Below are 21,755 nucleotides of genomic sequence, written 5' to 3'. Positions count from 1 at the left end.
ACATGCATGCTTATTAACTGTGTGCGGGTACTGTGGAATATAGTTTTACTCACCTAAAGCGCTTGTGCTCTCGTCCACTCCCCGCAAAAAAAAAAATTAGCAGCTGTGCGGCGTCTGTGGCATCGTGCTCTCATCGCATGCGATGGAGTAAAAATCAAAGCACAGCTTATCAGACAGCTGCAGTTTAATGTTGGCTGACAGTCTTCAGTGCGTGGCACAACTGTATTTCGGACATGCTGACGTTGTTGAAGTCCTGCACTGTTCCGCGACATATTTCGGTGACTTAACGAGGCCGTTTTTATGAGGTCTCCATCTGAATAAGGCTTGCCATGTCTTGCGATGAGTTGGGCGACCTCATAGCTGCTATTGGAGCCTTTCCTGGACATTTGAGCACGAAATTGTCCAGGAAAGCTAGCTCCCTGACCCCGCAGAGAGCTAGCATTGCTTTCATTCTGCTCTCGCTCAGCACCAGTGTAGGATGCATAGGCCTGATGTTGGTTCATAATGACGTCGTACATTATCTCTTTCATAACTGCCACAGTTCAGTGCAGATCAAACAGACACACGTCCCTTTAATTCTTTGAAGAATATTCACTCTCCCACCGTGTCTGAAATTTCTGCACTCACTTCTACCTTTCGCTTCTTTGGTTCTGCCATGTTTGGTAACTTGGGGGTAAATTTCTTCTGTGATTGTCCTTTTTGGTGGAGCAACTGCCTTGATCAACAGCAGCTCCCCTGGTGTTAAACTAAGAAGTGCACTCAAGCAAAACTTGAAGTGCGGCCATATTCTATTTATTTAAAATTACTTGAGGCCAATTAAAAATGGACCGCGGGCCGCACTTTGGACACCCTGCTGTATCTCTCCGCTGGCTCACCACCATAGGGCATGTGAGTGAAGTTGGCCCCCACCTCTTCAAATCCAACAAAGTGGTATCAAACGTTTGTGCTACGTTTGTGCTGGTTTGTGCTGCTAAATGTTGTTGTGCTGCTTCTGTTTTAAAGATATTAATGAAAATGTAAGGTCAAAGGTCAACCAGCCCCCCACATTACCAAATCAACAAAATGGATTGTTTGGACAAACAATCAACTCAAATCAAATGGTCACATTGCGACCAAATGGTCGACTCTAGAGCCTGTAGATATTATATATATATTATATTTATATCTTTGTTTAATTATTTATCGCTTTTATAGCCGTGGTCTCTCATCTTGATTACACAAAGTAATTTACTATTACTACTCTAAAATATGAATTACATTTACATAATCAAATACATGAAATAGAATGATTAATAATACATTTCCCTTTTTTTAGGAAATGACCTGTATGTATCTGTATGAAATCAATAAAGAATCAATACTGCATTATCTTTAGTTACATTGATAATATTATTTATGGAAAAACAGTGGAGAAATATCGCTGTTGCTGTCATATAAATGCAGCGGACATACCTGAGTGGCCGATCTAATCCTGTTTACATAAAGTAAGCCTGCTCCCAAGCAGGTTACGCTTACGGATCTGTTGCTATGACAGCAAGTCCAGATGAGCTTCGGAGAACTGAACGATCCAAGATCACGTGAAATCGTCAACAATCAAATCCAATCCAGCTAACTTACTTAGCGAGGTACGAAGAACGGACCCCAGGTGTGGAGGACAGTCCCAAACATCACCAACTACAACCCAGAACCAACGGCGTGGATGGCGATGCTACACTTGTAGAGAAGTTGAACTGCTTCTATGCCTGCTTCGAACAGAAACACCAGAAGTGGCTACATCACATCCACCAGCCACATCTTAACTGTTGGGGAGGAAGGTTTAAGGCATGTACTAAGTAGAGTTGGATGTCTCGAGACCGGTCTTGGTCTCGAGACCACTTTTACGTGGTCTTGGTCTCGTCTTGGTCTCGACTGACTTTGGTCTCGGTCTTGCGTTCTCAAATCGACATAGTGTTCGGGAGATTTGGAGTCAACCATCTACGGAGCGGGGGGGGGGGCTTACTGGCTTAAGCCCGGGTCATTTTTCAGAAACATGGGTCTTTTGGAGTGTAATTTGTTAGTTAGATGCCTGGCTGACAACTGTATAAAACAAAACAACACACGAAGCGCAGAGCGCACCGTTGTAAATTCCCCTAATTTTGGTATGATCCGAGCTCAGGCACTGGGCGACTGAGCGCAGCACCCATGTAAGCGAGGGGGGAGAAGCTGCTGCCTGCAAGTTTGCTGCAGACAAAGGAGAGGTTAAGTTCGACCAGGTACAAAGCAAATCATTCGTACTGTACAAATAATGTAAATATGACGGTGTATCACAAAAGATGGATATCAAACTGATCAGTTGGTTGCGTTACTTGCTCTTCGAGTGAATCAACAAATGGATCAATAAAAAGCCGAACAACAACAATGCTGATTTTTAGAGAGTCTTAGCTTACATTTCATATTTCAGTTGTTACCCTCCACGGCTAAACAAACTCTCTAAATCGGTTTCAATTGTGTACTGATGAACACAACAATGGACATAAGGAGCTTCTTTCAAAGAAAAACTCTGGTAGATGTTATTTTATATATTATGCTTTGTATGTTGTTCAGTATATTTCTATGCAAAACAAGAGGAATTCCAATACACAGCAGTATATTCACAGATGAAACCAGATGTTTACACTTTAGGGAGAAAACAAACTTTTTTTTTTACTGTTAAACATCAATTTAGAGTAAACTTGTTTTGTTTTAGATAAATAAATGTTGAAATATCTTTTGAATTAGTTAAATGTCAGAATAAAAAGAGGGAGCTGTCTATTTTAATCACTTTCATCAAATTTAGGAGTACATATACACTAAGTTATTGTTAATTAATAAGAAAACTCCAGACGATTCCATTCTGAGCTTAAGAAGCTTCTGATAGGTTAGTAGAGTCCATGTGAGTAAATTGGTGACACACCTGTGGATGCATATAAGGCAAAACACAGAGCCTGTTTCTTTGACATGGGAAAATCAAGAGATGTCAACCAAAACACCAGGAAAAGAATCGTGGAGCTCTATAAGTGTCACGTCCGGTGTGGCAGACGCGTGGAATTGAAGATAGGACCCAAAATGCAGCAGCTCTGGTGCAGGTGAGTATTTATTGAACTGGAGTAGATACAAACAATAGAGGCGGGTGAACATGAAACTGGAAAACCTAAACTGGGCAAACTAACAAAACAAACCAGAACGTATGAAAATTCCAAACTGCTTTCCCAGGTCTGTAAAGTGTGATTGCCTAAGCAGAGTGTATCCTGTGGCTGAAACACAGACAAACACAGATAAGAGGAGGTTTAATCGTCAATGTTCTCCAGGTTAGATTATTTCAGACATGTGTGAGTGCTGGGCAGAGTAATGGTTGCTGATAGAGAACCAAGCATGTGAGGACTGGCCAAGCGCCTCGCTGGCAGATGACCGACTGGCAGACGGGATGACTCGGTGCGTGACCGACTGATCGGCCCGCCGGTTGATTTGCCCGCATTCCTCGGTGGACGCCAGCGGGGTACAGTCTGACCCAGCGTGATAATCCTCCCTCGCCTCCAGGACCCCTAATCAGCCCTCCTTCAGGCATAAAATGGGCCAAACACAATGGAGGAATGTATGTTCACAGGCACACAACACCGACCGTGACGCCAAAAAGAACCATCTGTCTGCATCTCTTAAAAAGAAAGATAAATTACCTGTCTGCAGCTTTCTTCACAGAGTCTGGGAGAAAATAAAACTCTAAATCAGCAAAACCACCGAGAGACACTTGGATGCAGGACGAATCAAAACAATGCATGTTGGTTTTCATCGAGTGAGTTCATCTGCGACCGTCTCTCTGAGGCCTGTCGGCGCTGACGGGCTGATGTCAGGCGCACAGTGAGGGGGGGCGTCTGCAACTCAGGGTTTTGCCCCACGGTTTCCTACATGGCAGCGTGTTAGCATACAAAGACTTGGACGTATCTCCTGGACCCGTGGCGGTCCTGGTCTCAGGGTTTGAGTTCTGCACTCCTGATTGATGCGATTGAGTTTCTGTTTGGATTCTTGGCTGTTTCAGTGCTCGAGGCTGTTCGTTCACTTGGTTTTTCTCGTCTTGTTTGAGGTTTTTCTTCATGCTTTGTGTTTCTGTGCCCAGCTGTGCTGTTCTTGGCCCTCACCTGTGTCTTGTCTTCAGTTAGTTCTCTGCATGTTCTCCATGTTCACCTTGTTGGTGCAAAAATGCCCCTTCATGCTGTCTCAATGTGTTATCTCTGTAATTTTTCAAAGATCCGACTAAAGAACGGTGAACAGATGTGTTTGTGTGACAGGCTGCTGATGGCAAAGAGGCCAAAGATGCAGCTCTTTGCTAAGCTGTGACGACACAACACTGGAATGATTCATAGGTCAAAAACACTCCTCTGAAAACGGTCAGATACAAGTGAACAACATCTGGAAATGAGTGAAAACAGCCAATGTCCAAAAAACCTTTGAAAGGTTCTTCAAAATCATATTTTTGTTTACAGCACAGTCGCCCCCTGCTGGACATGGGAGAAAATACAGGTTTAAGGCACTTTGGCTACACTTTTGTAATCTGTGTAAGAAATGTTGCACGTCTCCAAATTTAACTTCTAATCAACTTGCAAAGAAGCTCAAAGTGTGATTAGCTGTGATTTGTCTCATTAAACCAGGCGTAGATTTGCTAACTGCGACCAGTTAAAGACTGGATAACAAACATGTTGTTCTACCAGGACGATGCGTCAGTGACGACTCCTGGGAGAATGAATCAGCTGTAAGAGAGAAACCAGTGCTTTCGTTATCAGGTACCAGATGTTCTGACGTCCCTCATGAAAAGGCCCCACAGGAGAGACCTCTCTGAGCCACTGAGGCGCCAAACATGGACTCAGCGCTACCTCAGCTCATCCATAATAACTGAAAAACATAAAGCGAGTCATCTGGAATGAGCCGGGGCTGACGAGAGGTGGATGCTCATAAATCAGCTGATGCTGTGACTCCTGACCGCAGAGACCGCTGCCGTTCCCCGCGGAGACGCTCCTCAGATCCATGAAACTACCAACGAAGCTATGCATGCAGTAATGCTCCTATCCTGCCCCCTGGTGGTCATATGTATGCATGCATGTAAGTGGTCAGCCCACCGTGGCTGCAGCTGCATTTTTATACAGTGCATGCGTCTGTTAGAAGCAAAGCAGTGGAAAAGAAAAAGGAGCCGTCATTTCTACATGTGCTCCATCTTTCTGATAATGGCATGACCAAAATGAATGGAGTATTTCTCTGCAATTACAAACTCTGTGTAAACAATGTTGGTATCAAATTAAAGCTAACGCTTTCTTTAGAGGTGTAAACATTACAGCAGATGTTACTGTGTCAAAGGTACCGACGCTGGAGCAAAGAGAAGCAAGAATATTTTGTATCACCTAATTTGTTTGTATTTTATTGCTTACAAACTACAAATATGCTGCAGTGGACAATAAACTCCAGGAAACCAGGAATCCACATATGAACATCATCTTATCCACCTTTGGACTCCTGACTCTTGGTGGCGCTGTCACTTGGTGTTCGCTCGCTCTGTGGTATAGTATCACTTCCTGTTCCTGCTCAAACACAGTGGTGTTTCTGAGTAGCTTTTCTGCTTAGCAATTTAATTTAAATCTTTTGATACATCCCTTTTTCATAGTATAATCTTAACGTGCTTCATCTGAATCACCCTTTCTGTGTACTCACTACCTAATTTATAGCCAAAGTATTCACTCACTGTCTCTTTACTGTTTCGCTAGCTTAGCTTAGCTCGTAGCCGACTCGTTAGCACCATGGCTACTTCACCTGTCCCTCCTGCACTTTCCTGCTCATTGTGTCAGATGTTTAGTTACTCCTCGGCCTCCTTTAGCAGTAATGATACCTGTAATAAATGTAGCATATTTGCAGCTCTGGAGGCCAGGATTACTGAATTGGAGACTCGGCTTCGCACCCTTCATTCACCCGTAGCTAGCCAGGCCCCTGTAGCTGGTGCAGCCGAAGATAGCGTAGGCCCCGCTAGCTGTTCCCCGGCAGACCCCAAGCAGCTGGGGAAAGAGGGCGGCTGGGTGACGGTGAGGAGGAAGCATAGTCTTAAACTGAAGCCCCAGGTACACCACCAACCTGTTCATGTGTCTAACCGTTTTTCCCCACTCGGCGACACACCCGCCGGGGGTCAAACTCTGGTAATTGGTGATTCTGTTCTCAGACATGTGAAGCTAGAGACACCGGCAACCATAGTCAATTGTCTTCCAGGGGCCAGAGCAGGCGACATTGAAGGAAATTTAAAACTGCTGGCTAAGGGTAAACGTAAATACAGTAAGATCATAATTCACGTCGGCAGTAATGACACCCGGTTACGCCAATCGGAGGTCACTAAAATCAATATTGAATCGGTGTGTAACTTTGCAAAAACAATGTCGGACTCTGTAGTTTTCTCTGGTCCCCTCCCCAATCAGACCAGGAGTGACATGTTTAGCCGCATGTTCTCCTTAAATTGCTGGCTGTCTGAGTGGTGTCCCAGAAACGATGTGGGCTTCATAGATAATTGGCAAACCTTCTGGAGGAAACCTGGTCTTGTTAGGAGAGACGGCATCCATCCCACTTTGGATGGAGCAGCTCTCATTTCTAGAAATATGGACAAATTCATTAAACCCCCAAAATATGACTATCCAGAGTTGGGACCAGGAAGCAGAGTTGCAGTCTTACACGCCTCTCTGCAGCTTCTCTCCTCCTGCTACCCCCCAAAAACCCATCTCCATTGAGACTGTGTCAGCTCCCAAAAAGACAAAAACAAACTAAAAACCAGCAATAAACAACTTAAACATAAAAATCACAAAGAAAGAACAATACAGTATCCACATCTGAACCAAAGGGTAAAACAGTGAAATGTGGATTATTAAATATTAGGTCTCTCTCCTCCAAGTCTCTGTTAGTACATGACTTAATAATTGATCAACAAATCGATTTACTCTGCCTTACAGAAACCTGGTTGCAGCAGGATGAGTATGTTAGTTTAAATGAATCAACACCCCGAGTCATTCTAACTACCAGAAATCCCGAAGCACAGGCCGAGGGGGCGGTGTGGCAGCAATTTTTCACACCAGCCTATTAATTAACGAAAGACCAAGACAGACTTTTAATTCATTTGAAAGCCTGATGCTTAGCCTCGTCCACCCCAGCTGTAAAACTCAGAAACCAGTCTTACTTGTTATCATCTATCGTCCACCTGGGCCTTACACAGAGTTTCTCTCTGATTTCTCAGACTTTTTATCTGATTTAGTGCTCAGCTCAGATAAAATAATTATTGTGGGTGATTTTAACATCCATGTAGATGCTAAAAATGACAGCCTCAACATCGCATTTAATCTGTTATTAGACTCAATTGGCTTCTCTCAAAATGTAAAAGAACCCACCCACCACTTTAATCACACTCTAGATCTTGTTTTAACGTATGGCATAGAAACTGAATATTTAACAGTGTTTCCTGAAAACCCTCTGCTGTCTGATCATTTCCTGATAACATTTACATTTACAATAATTGATTACACAGCAGTGGAGAGTAGACTTTATCAAAGTAGATGTCTTTCTGAAAGTGCTGTAACTAAGTTTAAGAATATAATCCACCCACTGTTATCATCTTCAATGCCCTGTACCAACATAGAGCAGAGCAGCTATCTGAATGCTACTCCAACAGAGGTCGATTATCTTGTTAATAATTTTACCTCCTCACTACGTACGACTATGGATACTGTAGCTCCTGTGAAAACTAAGGCCTCAAATCCAAAGTCCCTGACTCCGTGGTATAATTCTCAAACACGTAGCCTAAAGCAGATAACTCGTAAGCTGGAGAGGAAATGGCGTGTCACAAATTTAGAGGATCATCATTTAGCCTGGAGAAATAGTTTGCTGCTTTATAAGAAAGCCCTCCGCAAAGCCAGAACATCTTACTATTCATCACTGATTGAAGAAAATAAGAACAACCCCAGGTTTCTCTTCAGCACTGTAGCCAGGCTGACAAAAAGTCAGAGCTCTACTGAGCCAACCATCCCTTTAACGTTAACTAGTAATGACTTCATGAACTTCTTCACAAATAAAATTTTTATCATTAGAGAAAAAATTACCAATAATCATCCCACAGATGTAATATTATCTACATCTACTCTTAGTACCATCGATGTTAAGTTAGACTCTTTTTCTCCAATTGATCTTTCTGAGTTAACTTCAATAATTAATTCCTCCAAACCATCAACGTGTCTTTTAGACCCCATTCCTACAAAACTGCTCAAAGAAGTCCTGCCATTAATTAATTCTTCGATCTTAAATATGATCAACCTATCTCTAATAATCGGCTATGTACCACAGGCCTTCAAGCTGGCTGTAGTTAAACCTTTACTTAAAAAGCCATCTCTAGACCCAGCTGTCTTAGCTAATTATAGGCCAATCTCCAACCTTCCTTTCATATCAAAAATCCTTGAAAGAGTAGTTGTCAAACAGCTAACAGATCATCTGCAGAGGAATGGCTTATTTGAAGAGTTTCAGTCAGGTTTCAGAGCTCATCACAGCACAGAAACAGCTTTAGTGAAGGTTACAAATGATCTTCTTATGGCCTCTGACAGTGGACTCATCTCTGTGCTTGTCCTGCTAGACCTCAGTGCTGCGTTCGATACTGTTGACCATAATATCCTATTAGAGCGATTAGAACATGCTGTAGGTATTACAGGTACTGCACTGCAGTGGTTTGTATCATATCTATCTAATAGACTCCAGTTTGTACATGTAAATGGAGAGTCCTCTTCAGACACTAAGGTCAATTATGGTGTTCCACAGGGTTCAGTGCTAGGACCAATTCTATTTACATTATACATGCTTCCCCTAGGCAACATCATTAGAAGACATAGCATAAATTTTCACTGCTATGCAGATGACACGCAGCTCTATCTATCCATGAAGCCAGGTAACACACACCAATTAGTTAAACTGCAGGAATGTCTTAAAGACATAAAGACCTGGATGGCCGCTAACTTTCTGCTTCTTAATTCAGATAAAACTGAGGTTATTGTACTCGGCCCTGAAAATCTTAGAAATATGGTATCTAAGCAGATTCTTACTCTGGATGGCATTACCTTGGCCTCCAGTAACACTGTGAGAAACCTTGGAGTCATTTTTGACCAGGACATGTCCTTCAATGCACATATTAAACAAATATGTAAGACTGCTTTCTTCCATTTGTGCAACATCTCTAAAATTAGAAATATCCTGTCTCAGAGTGATGCTGAAAAACTAGTTCATGCATTTATTACTTCCAGGCTGGACTACTGTAATTCACTATTATCAGGAAGTCCTAAAAACTCGCTGAGAAGCCTTCAGCTAATCCAAAATGCTGCAGCAAGAGTACTGACAGGGACTAGAAAGAGAGAGCATATTTCTCCTGTTTTGGCTTCCCTTCATTGGCTTCCTGTTAAATCCAGAATTGATTTCAAAATCCTGCTCCTCACATACAAGGTCTTAAATAATCAGGCCCCATCTTATCTTAATGACCTTGTAGTACCATATCACCCTATTAGAGCACTTCGCTCTTGCACTGCAGGCCTACTTGTTGTTCCTAGAGTATTTAAAAGTAGAATGGGAGGCAGAGCCTTCAGTTTTCAGGCCCCTCTTCTGTGGAACCAGCTTCCAGTTTGGATTCGGGAGACAGACACTATCTCTACTTTCAAGATTAGGCTTCAAACTTTCCTTTTTGCTAAAGCATATAGTTAGGGCTGGACCAGGTGACCCTGAATCCTCCCTTAGTTATGCTGCAATAGACGTAGGCTGCCGGGGATTCCCATGATGCATTGAGTTTTTCCCTTCCAGTCACCTTTCTCACTCACTATGTGCTAATAGACCTCTCTGCATCGAATCATATCTGTTATTAATCTCTGTCTCTCTTCCACAGCATGTCTTTCATCCTGTTTTCCTTCTTTCACCCCAACCAATCACAGCAGATGGCCGCCCCTCCCTGAGCCTGGTTCTGCCGGAGGTTTCTTCCTGTTAAAAGGGAGTTTTTCCTTCCCACTGTCGCCAAAGTGCTTGCTCATAGGGGGTCATATGATTGTTGGGTTTTTCTCTGTATTTATTATTGTGCTATCTACTGTACAATATAAAGCGCCTTGAGGCGACTTTTGTTGTGATTTGGCGCTATATAAATAAAATTGAATTGAATTGAATTGAATCTGTGCAAACACAGAAATGTCACAGTTTAATGAGGACACAGCCGGTGTGATTTAAAAAGAAATGATTTAGAAATGATTTAACTTTATTTACAGGCCTAAAAAATGTTTGTGGTTTGAATATTTTTTGAAGAATTACCCTCACACTCAGTATGATGGGATGGTTGACGTTGTGCCCCACAGATGACTAAATAGACTGGACCTGAGGGGCCATAACTTCGGCTTCTATTGGCTGATTTGCATGGCTCACAGTAGAATTACGGTAACATCACTGAGTTTACGTCAATCCCACAAGTCAAAAGTTGGAAGGTGAGAAATACATGTGACGCAAAATTTACGACACAAAGTCTCTAACCAGGCTGGAAACGGCTGTGCGTCATTGTCCAAGGTGGAGGTGTTCAGAGAAGAGACGTAGCCTTTTCGTGGAATCACAGCGCGGGAAAGTCTCACTTCATGTTGTAGTTTATCGAACGTGAAGCATGTTTGTGGTCCACTTTTGAGGCGGTTCAGTGACTTTTGGTCGGAGCGTGATGAAACCTGCAGTTTTGGGATCTGCGAGATCTGTTTGATGGTCGTAGAAATGTTTTTTATGAGCTTTTATTTGAGATTCAGGGTTTTTGTGGATCCCACACATGGCTGTATTTCTATAACAGGTAACACAGACCCAGTCACCGTTGTCTGGATCTAACAAACAAAGCCTCGATGTACTTATTAGTGTGACCATGTAAGGATGTAAAAACTATGGGTAAAACCGTAACAGTAATAATACAACAGTGTTACTAGTGCACATTTGCCTGTACTGGAGTAATGTGTTCATAGTTCATGCTGATGCAGCAGCTTCCAGCAGAGTGCTGCCATTGTTAAAGTGTGGACTGATCTGTTATCGAGGTTTCTGGAGCAGTGACTGACACAGTCTGGAGTTTCAGTTTTAGGGCAGCCAGCGTTTGAGTGGTTTATGTCTGAGGTACAGCTGTTCAAACACACACAGTCTAACACTTTGTGATACTTTTGAAAGGTTTTGGACATTTTTCTGGTCAGTACAGCAGCTTTGTCCTCACTTTTTTTATCACTATGGAAACTTGGCAGAGGAACTACAAACCCCAGCTCAGAGTTTGATTGAAACTAATTTAGTGTATTAGAGACACAGTTTCCTGCTCCAGTGATCATAATGTCTCCATTAATGACAGTTTCATATGTTATTTCCTGTCCTGAGGTCTTTACGTCACACAGACAATGACATCTGAGGTACAACATGAACTCACACATCAGTGCTCAATAAAATGTTTTGTGCTTCCAAAAGTCTGACCTGCGCAGAGGTCACTGACCTCCACAGTAAAGCTGCAAGAGCATGAAACAGGTAACTTGAATTTGAGCTGCCTGAAGTAATCAGCAGTGTGTGTGTGTGTGTGTGTGTGTGTGTGTGTGTGTGTGTGTAACCCATTTCATACATAGATCTAAAATACTATTAACCAACATTTCTGTGTTCCTGAAGATCCCTCCATCCAAACCTGGAGCCGTGGCTCATCGTCCTGCTGCCTGATAAGACTCAGCCATCGAGTCTATCTGTGCTCATGTCTGTACCCTGTGACACCTCTGCTTATCAGCACATCTGAGAAAGTCATTGTTGGCAACCGCACACGGTGTCACAATCTGCTGCCACACTTCTCCTTTCACTGTTAATCTGATCAAGATCTAGTTTTCCCACCTTCCTGTTCCTCCGTAGCCCAGTTTAGCTGTGGCGTTCCCCAGGGCCCTGTGCTCGGCCCGCTGCTCTGCTCGGGTTACCCACTTCCTCTCAGACATGATACTCAGAACTGATGATCTCTATCCACAGAGAACCCACGCAGACAATATCTTAAAATACATTTTAGTCAGCAAACTTTTGGCACATCCAGTTAAATTAATAATTAATATTGATTAAAACCTCTGATATTTTCTTACAGTTTTATTCAAATAATGCACAAAAACACAGATCTACAAAATGCCAAATATTAAAAGCAGCAGGGCACGTGTACAGCAGGGTCAAGAAAAGAAGATGAGGTTCAAGTGACAGTTACGGGAAGATCCAGAAAATGAGGAAGTTTAGCTCCTTATCTTTAAAAAACAGCAGATTTAATCATCATACACAAAAAAGAAGCTCCTGCTGGCGACACGAGAACAGGAATAAACGCCTCGACTGTAATACCAAATTATTCCAACAGGGCGCTTCGTTCTCAGACTGCAGGATTATGTGTTTACATGTTCATGTCACAAAAGCTTTGGAAATCAGAAAACCGACCTCGATGCCCCAAACATCCAAACCTGCCCGTTATAAAAAGTTAGAGATGCAATCTATAGCATCAAACTTCATTAGCAAAGAGTACAGTTAGCAACCTGCATGACACAGTTACTTCTAAATCACAAGAACAATACGTGAAGTCAAAGTGTGAGATTCTGCTGCTGTGCTTATAGTTTTAATAAGCTGCTGTGGTCACCTGTGTTTCTGTGGACAAGTGTTGGACTTTATACACCTGTGAATGAAAAATGTCCAGTTTTGTGTCATATAAACTGGATGCAGTTAGATGAGAACATCTCACAGTCTCTATTATTAAAGCACAGTTTCACAGCAAAGCTTGAGATGAGCGCCGGATTGATTTCCCTTCATAGCTCAAGTGTTACGCGCTGAATGACGACATGTTGTTGGAGCCTTCCGACGACTTCAGCCCTGACATGCAGATCTCGGACGTGCCACGTGACGAGCGAGCGGTGTAGATGTACCTTTTGCTGAAGCACCAGAGGTCCAGCATGATCTGGCGGAAGTGGTTCCTGAACTTGACCCCGACGAAGGCGTAGAGGAAGGGATTGAGACAGCAGTGCAGGTATGCGACGGTCCTGCAGATGTTGAGAAATTTGAGTTTAAGGTTCTCTGCGTCGCAGCTCCTCTGCTTGAACAGAGACAGCGTGTGGATCAGCAGGGTCACGTTGTACGGAAGATGGCAGACAATGAAGACCACAACAACCGCCAACACCACCCGGACGGCCTTGTGCCACTGGTTGCTCTGCGCCCTCAGCAGCGTGTAGATGATGGAGGAGCAGCAGAATGCCATCACGCACAGCGGCAGCAGGAAGCCAACGGCCATCTGGAGGCTGGGTACCAGAAGCTTCACGAGCGCCGCAGTTTCAGTCTGGTTGAGCTGATGAGCGTGGGCAGAGTTAACGCCACTGCAAACACCCAAACAGCCGAGCAGATCAGCCGGCTGTAGACGAGGGCGCGGTAGCGCGCCGCAAAGGAGCGCGTCGCCCGAACAATCGCGATGTACCGATCGCAGCTGATGCAGGCGAGCAGCAGCATGCCGCTGTAGAGGTTAATGCTGTAGGACGACCGGAGCACCTTACAGGCCGCCCTGCCCATCGACCAATCGTGCTGCTCGTTGTATATGACGAACGGAAGCGTAGCCACGAAGATCAGGTCGGCCACGGCAACGTTGAAGAGGTAGACGTCCGTCATGGTCTTGGTTCTCTTGTAGAAGATGTAAGTCACCATCACCAGGACGTTGCCAATCAGGCCGAATCCACAGATGATGGAGTGGATCAAAGTCTGGGCGATGACCTCACTGGGGTCCGGATCCATGATGCAGAAGCCGTCGTCATCGATATATGTCTCAGCATCGTTGTCACAGTCACCGAATGTCGCGTTTGCAGGACTCTCCGTCATGTTTGGGACCTGGAGAAGAAAAGAAACATGATGAGTGAAGCACCGACTGGAGACATTTTCAGAAGGACCTGAAACGTGCTGTGTGTGAAGGTTTGATCGTTTGATGTTGTTCAGGTTCAGCGAGGATCTCCGGCCTCCATTGTTCTCTGTAGATCTGATGTGTTATTTAATGCTCCATCGCTCAGAGAAACCAGAAGTTGTACACTGTAAAAAACGCTTGTTTATAAAGAATTAAAACACAGAAATCGTGAATTTTTCCTAAAGCTGTCCTGCTGCTGCGCTGCCTGGGTTCCCATCCAGGCGCCGTCCTGGAGCTGACCTTTCTCGTGTCTTCGGGTCAGTCATGTTTACATCGAGGATCTCTCCAGCGTGAAGTGTCTGACGCGCTACATGAGCTGAAGCCGCGGCGTCTGCTTCCACCAGTCAGTGAAGGTCTCGCAGTCACATGTGGGATTTTTGGTCTGTGCCTCTAACAGCTTCCTGTTTCTGCCATGTTTCCACTGAACGCCACCACAGCAGCTCCGACCTTAAACGTCAGCACAGTGTCTTTGGTGGTTTTTGTGTTCCTGTCTCTGTGCCACATAACGATCTGTTGGCTCAACTCTTCTCTGGATGAGTCGGTCTCATCCATTTAACAGCAAACTCAGCAGAACGAGTCTGACACTCAGATGCAAAAGTTTCAGGACACTGAAGTTGTAAAAGTTTACACACCGTCTGATTTCTAAATGTGTGATCGTGTGTGAATCATTTTGCAATAATAGTTATTAATATTGAACCAAATTTAATTTGAATCAAAGTTTTCCTTTGATTTGAAGGAAAACTTTGAAACATCAGTTGTGTGAATAGTTTGATCTGATTCTCACAAACAGCTGAATTACTGTGATTTCTGTCCTGATCTAAAGCTGCAGTTTTACTTCCAGATGTAAAATCTGTGGTGAAAAAGCCAAAATTGAACAACAGAAGGTTCTGTGTGTCCTGCAGTCAGTGTGATGACACCAAAGGAAAATCCTCGTGCCATCATTAATGCTTAGAAAGCAGGTTTGACCTCGGACAGACCACCGCGCTGTCTGATGAAAGAAGATATGAAGAGTTCAGCACCAACACTACAGATAAATCCGGCACAGCGTGCACCCTGCACACACCGGGGGTAGAAACTCCTCACACCTTTTCTAGTGGTTTTAGAAAATAAACCATCGTTCTGTTTCAGCTGTTCCTCTGGTTGTGAATGACCCACTTTCAGCCCGAGGCGACGCCTGCACAGGTACGCTGTGCTTCGTGCTTCTCTCAGAAAATGATCCGATTGTTATCAGAGGGCATCTCAGATGTAATGAGGTCAAAAAACAAACACTAAGAGCCAAACTGAAGTGAGAAAATCACCAAAAAGAGAGTGCAGAGGCTTTGTGTCTGCACAACTGCACTTTAAGCTGCTCTCATGGTATTTCAGAGTTTTTTTCATTGTTCAAACACAAACGAAGATTCTTTCTATCAGATTCTGATTTCTGAAGAAACCAGCGAGCTCTAACCTCCAGTCCGGCCCACTGGATAACATTTCATTCACTTGCTAATTTATTTATTTTTCAATAAAACTATGCTGTCGGATGAGAAGTTAAAATCGGTCTAAATGCAGATAAACCAAATATAATGATGTCAAATCCAAATAGAATCTTCACAGACTGGCTTTTACTGCTGAGTTTAAGTGTTGGGCCTCTGTTTGTGGCTGTGAGACTGTTTCAGAGCTTGTTTGACTCATTACTAACATAAAAAACAAGATTGATTATTGTTATTATTGAGAATTGGAGAAAAAAATCCACATTTTTTCAGAACTAAGATGATGAACTAAACATGTGGATAAAATGTAACAGTTTCAGATTTACTGAACTAGATTTTATCAGCTCGCTGTTAAATTTTGGGCTTTTTCCAGGAGAAATCTTTAAACTATTTTTAGTAAAAAGAAAAATTTTGAAGTTTTTTGTTTCTTTGTTTGTCTTTTAAATAAAGCATTATAAACTTGAGATCAAACCGGGTCGCACGTGGGCCGTGACCTACAGACACTGTGACACCTTAATGAGATTAAAGTACCTCATTTGACCTTTTTGAAATCCTTCCACTGAATTAAATCATCTGAGACTTCAAACGTCACTCCTTAAACACGACGACTCAGAACTGTTCAGTTTTCTGATCTGAGCCGATATAAACCAGCGAGGGTGGGAGCAGTGTGAGAGGCAGAGGAGGATGAAGGGAGGAAGATGGAGGGCAGCACGTACAGACAGTCCTAACCCATATAAAAAGCAGAGGACATGCAAAGTGTGAGATTTAAATGTCTCATATTTGATGTATTGATGAACGTGGGTCTGTGCAAGGATCCGTCTGCAGGCTTTGAAGCTGTTTCCCACACGAGCTCGTTCAACGTGTCTTTGAACAACGTGTGACTGCAAAGCTGCTAAAATACAGATAATTAAACAGGAAATTTGAATTATTCGTTTTTGTCCACCAACAGTTAAATATGCCTGTAACAAAAATAAGCCCACATACTACTACTACTAATAATTATTATTAATAATACAAAAATCCCAGAAATTACATGAAATGAAAACTAAAAATTAAAACTTATAAATGAGCAACTAAATCAAAAAAACCTCTCAGTTTAAATTTAACTAAAAAAATTCAACATGATAATAATTCTGTTTGTTCTGATGTTTATAATGAAAACAGCAGGAAACAGCGAGACCTTCAAAGTAAAAACTTCAACCAGATAAACAAACTGTTAGAGCTTCAGACTTCAGTTCATTTATTTAAGCTGTATTAAGCAGCATTAATAATTAATATTATGTGTTGTTTCTTTGTTAAATCACATTGAATTCATTGATCTGAGGAGACCCACAGCCTGGCGTCTCTCCACGGCCCAGCAGTCACTGGGACGCCGGCTCACATATTTCACATTTTCATATTTTCTCGCTTCCCATCAAGTTAAAATGCTCTTATTAACGCATGAAGCTTTACATGGACATGATAATAATAATATTTGAGTGTGGGGTGCTGTGGTTTCCTCCTGCAGGCCACAGGTTTGCATGTTGGGTTAATTAGTGATTGTAAATTAGCTGCAGGTGTGACTTGTCTGTAATCTGAGGTCCAGCTCTGCTTTTACTTCATGTGTTTGTAGAATTGGACTTTAACACGTTTCTGTAGCTGTGTTAATAATGAAGCCTCTGCAGCGCCGTCATTAGTCTGACTGACTGTGTGCGATCTCCTTCTAATGTGTGGTTTGCCGATAAGACAGTTTTGGTGCATTGGTGAGGTTTGAAAGTTGAGTTTGGGGTTTAGAGATTTGAGTCACAGCAGTTGTGGAAAAACCATCAAAGCAGATAGAAACGAGGGATGGAAAGAGTTTGGGCGAGCGAGAAGGCGTCAGTTATTTCACATGAAATCAGAGCGCGTCTGATGGACCCGTACGAGAGGAGGAAACATCAGGACAACTTCATGTTCCAGTCATTTGTCCTCGTTTCCTTTTTTCTCACACAGCATTCGTGCTTCTTATAATTATGACAGATGACACAGAAAAACAAGGTCACGGCTCCTCCCACCCGAACCCCTCACAATCTTTTTTTTTTAGGTACATTAACTCTAGTATTTTTAATGAAGCATTATTATTATTATTATTATTATTATTATTTTGATGAAACATTGCTACATGTCACTTTCATGCTGTGGATATTTTCTGAGTTCCAGGTCCTGAAATCCACAGCAGGTGGGTTCAGATTTAAATAAAAAAAAAATTCCAGCATTTGTTTTTTAACAATTTCACGAATCCATCAGATGTTCACATGAAATGTTCAAAGCTGAAAAACACATTGAAGCTCTGTTTAAAAACTAAAGTGTTGGAGCCACAAGAGTCCAGAGCTAAAGACAGTTTCCCCCGACAGGCCGCGAGCGTCAGCATAAATAAACTGCAGCAGTTTGTGACACAGAGGAGCAGAAACCAACATTAGTGTCCTGATGTTTGACCTGTTTCTGATAAATCACAGTGCATTCTGGGTAAACCTTTGAGGCTCGTATTAGCATGTGGAGCAGGTAGCAGTCAGATTAATCTGTATTTGACCCCACGATCGTCTTAATTACGTGATTACCTGGAACAACCTGATATGTATTTATTATTGTGCTATCTACTCTAAGCCGTCACCAGCTGCGTGGGGACGTCCTTTCTTTACCTGCCCCCACAAAGGTCACGTCTGACACAAAGAATTTCTCTTTTTTGTGGGAAACTAACATTTGATTAGCTGGCTGTATTTAAAAATGATAATTTGTTGCCTTAAAACAAACAAACAACAACTTTAGAGTTATGAGATACATTAGCTAAATAAACGCGGCCTAGATGTGATTTGGAAGGAGAACCCACAATATTTGCATTTAGTGTCACTCTCACATCTGTGTGCCCCATACACCGCACTGTTACAGTAACACCAGTGACAGTGGTTTGTTACAGTAATAGTAAGAATAAAGTACACCTTTCCTCTATTCTGAGGTTTTTACATATCAGGTGTGGAATTACAGGGATTATTTTACATAACCATCATCTTATCATTGCATTAATTATCATTTCATCAAAGCATTTATTGAAGCTGTTGGCATTATGTTATAATTTGTATTACAGGGGTTATCATAATCAAATATTAACATGTTTATGACAGGTGCAGTTATAACCACTTTAAAATGATTGAGTTAAATATATATATCAAAACTCATATGCTGAGTATATTGTTACAGTAAAATAGTAGCTGAGCAAAGGCCTGAATGTATTCAGCTTCTTGTTGCATTTGAGTTTGCCTAGTTACAGGTGACAGAAGGAGAGGTCCAGTCCATGGTGACCTCAAAGGCCTGAGATCATCACCATATTTGAAAGAGGATGCCAGAAAGGGGAACTTCTGTGTCTGCATTTATCTCTTAGAACAGATCATTGTCTGTACAAGGGGCAAAGAATGTTCCTAAGATGCAAACTATGTGCTTGTAAACGCAAGAGGGGGCGTCATAATACCCTGATGTTATAAAAGCAATCTGAAGTGTATTTTTGGGCGGGGATTTACAACTGATGGTTTCCAGTGTACGTCTCCCCACGCTGCGTGTATTCATTAAAATCAATTGTTTGATTGACCTCTTCTGGACCATCATTGTTTTACTCTCGTCCTCAATTTCGGACCCGTAACATTTGGTGCATTGGCCGAGGGTTGAGTAGAGAGAGTTGGAGGTTGAGACCGAGAGGGTCCGAGGCGCTCGAACGAGCAGACACGAGTCAGTGGTCGAAGTGAGTGGACATAAGCCGGCTTATTCAAAGGTAAGGCACTACCTGTTGAATTATTTCCAAATAGTGCCGGATTGGTTATGACGAAATTAAAAGTCTACTCACTGAAATTACTGGTAAAGGTCTGTTTTGATTTTGGTGAAAATCTCATGAGAAGTGAAGTTGAAGTAATGATAATGAAACGTTGAAAACAAGTAAAGAGTAAAGAGAATAAGTGTATTTAAAGCAGTTGGACTGCAGAGGTATATAGGTAATAGGTAATTGGTCATTTTAATTGGTGAGACGGTTGGACCGGCTTCGGTCATATACTTAATGTGAAGTTATGATGGTTGTTTTAAATTAAGGTAAATTTCTGTAGAACGGCAGTTGGACTGCTAAGAAGTGCATTGTTCGGAGGTGACGCTCTAAATTTACTGGCGACGGTCGTGAATTCCTTGGGAAGGGATAGTCCGATTGGCAATCGTGGACAACTGAGGACGGTCCAAAATAGCTACTGATTGGATCAGTTTACCGTTTGGAACGGTATTTGCACTTTTTTGGGTAGTAAAGCTTGGAGCTTGGGCGTTGGACGCTTTTAAATTGAGTTAGGGATTTTAGAGATTAGACCAGAGACAGGTTGGACCTGATACTGGGTAATTGACAATAAAAAACTTGGAGTTTGTCCCTTGGAGGGTTAACTTAAATTTGTCGAAATTGTCTAGGTTTTAATAGGCCTGATAATTTCTGCAGTTGTAATTATAAAGACGTCTGCGTAAAATAAGAGATCTCTGTGTGAAAGGAGTCTGAGGCAGTGCTGGACCTATTTTTAGACTGTGAGACTGTGTGTGTGTGAAAATGCAAATGAGGCAGCTGTGAGGTCCCTAGAGTTTTAGGAAGTTCATAGAGAGTGTTACACATTGCTGAATGCCTGTATTTAAGATGCTGGTTTTGTTTATTACAATACTGTAAGTAAAGTTTTTATTTCTTGCCATGACTGTATGACTTTTTGCTGGGTTTTGAGATAGGATACTTAAACTGTTGATACTTATGACCGTTATTTGGGGTCTGAAAACTGAAATTGACTTTGAAATAATTTCATTAATAGAGATGTCTGTAAGTGATGTCTCTTTTGGTGTCTAGAAGTAAGATGTTTTAGAATTTTTAGATGGGTTTTGTTTCAGTTTGAGATAATATACACAGTTACATTTGGTGTTTCTCAGGTATTGTGGTTGACTTTGAGTGATACATATAGGTGTAAATCGTTTGATGTTTGTTGGGTAAAGGAGGACTTTAGAAGATTGTAAGTGGTTTTTCTTTTAGTCCGATAATATATAAGTAGTTAGATTTGACAGACTTGTTTACATTTTGGCTTTATGTTAATATAGGTTGCAACGGGCACAGAGGAAACACAGCACAACATCTTAAGGGTTTAAAATAATAATAAATAAATGAATGAAGTTTCTTAAGGGTTCTTGTGTGTGTTTTTAGGGATAGTTTTTGTGGGTTTTAGGGGAGTGTGTGTTGGTGGTGTTTGTGTGTGTAAAACGGAGATAACATGAAAGCAGAGGAATTAGAGACTAGAATGTCCTAGAAGGCAATAAAATGCAAATTAAGAAGCTGTGAACTGCTTAAACCACAGTTGGTTTCACAAGTACTGCTGCAAACATTGTTGAATGCGTGTGTTTAAGACGCCAGTTATGTTTATTAGAGGGTTATAAATAAAGTTTTGAGTTGCTGTAGTGGATGTATAGTAAGTGACTGAATTTTGATAGAGGTATATATTTTGAGCCATAAAGGCTGGTGTGTTTTATTTTTCAGTTATGTGTGTGTGGTGAGAAGCTGTGTGTGAGACGATGAGAGGTTTCAGTTTTTTCTTTTTTCTTTTTGACTTGCTCTTTCTGATTATGGAAGGCATGTCCAAGATACTCGTATGAAAGCGTATCTTGAGTGAGTTTAACCGTGTGAATGCTGTCAGTATTTGATTTGAATGTCTCTGCATGATTTGTCTGAGTGAGTGAAAAAGGGAGAAGTTTGAGAGAAAAGGCAGTGTGTGTGAGACGAGTCATGGCGTCTGAAAGAGGTTAGAACATTTAAAAGTTTGTATGAAATATATTTCTTTTGTGATGTAAAGTAGGATGTTTTAAAGTTTGAAAGTGCTTTTAATTCAAGAAATGCATGAGTGATGTTATGAGAGGTTGAGTTTATTTTTATGTTTGAAAGAGCTCGATTTAAAAGTGTGAGTGAAATGAAGGTGTATTGTTTTTAGATCAAGATTTAGTAGAATTAAAGAGGGTTTTTAGACTATAAATACAAAGAGAGACAGACTCTGTAGAGAACAGGAAATAGTGAACAGGAACTTTGCATGCCCATAAAAGGAACTGAGTGTGTAAAGAAAGAACACAGAGAGACAGACGAGTCAAACTCGAGGGAGATGAAGCAAAATGGAGGTCTTAAGATGAAAAATGAATATGATACTAATTATATGCTTTAGTGTGCCAATACAGGTGGACTTCTCTCAACATTGGAACCTTGAGTGCAGCGCCATAACAATAGATTAACAGAATTGGGAGAAGAT

At 41.9% G+C, this 21,755-nt stretch overlaps 1 pseudogene; it reads right to left on the bottom strand.

Moving 5' to 3' along the window:
- Positions 1 to 12,144: 12,144 nt before the first annotated feature.
- Positions 12,145 to 15,298, bottom strand: LOC109197908 (C-C chemokine receptor type 6-like; annotated as a pseudogene).
- Between the last annotated feature and the right edge of the window lie 6,457 nt (positions 15,299 to 21,755).

This window comes from Oreochromis niloticus, unplaced genomic scaffold (genome assembly GCF_001858045.2).
Source record: "Oreochromis niloticus isolate F11D_XX unplaced genomic scaffold, O_niloticus_UMD_NMBU tig00006620_pilon, whole genome shotgun sequence".
NCBI classification, from domain to species: Eukaryota; Metazoa; Chordata; class Actinopteri; order Cichliformes; family Cichlidae; genus Oreochromis; species Oreochromis niloticus.
This window is presented reverse-complemented; position numbering and strand designations above follow the sequence as displayed.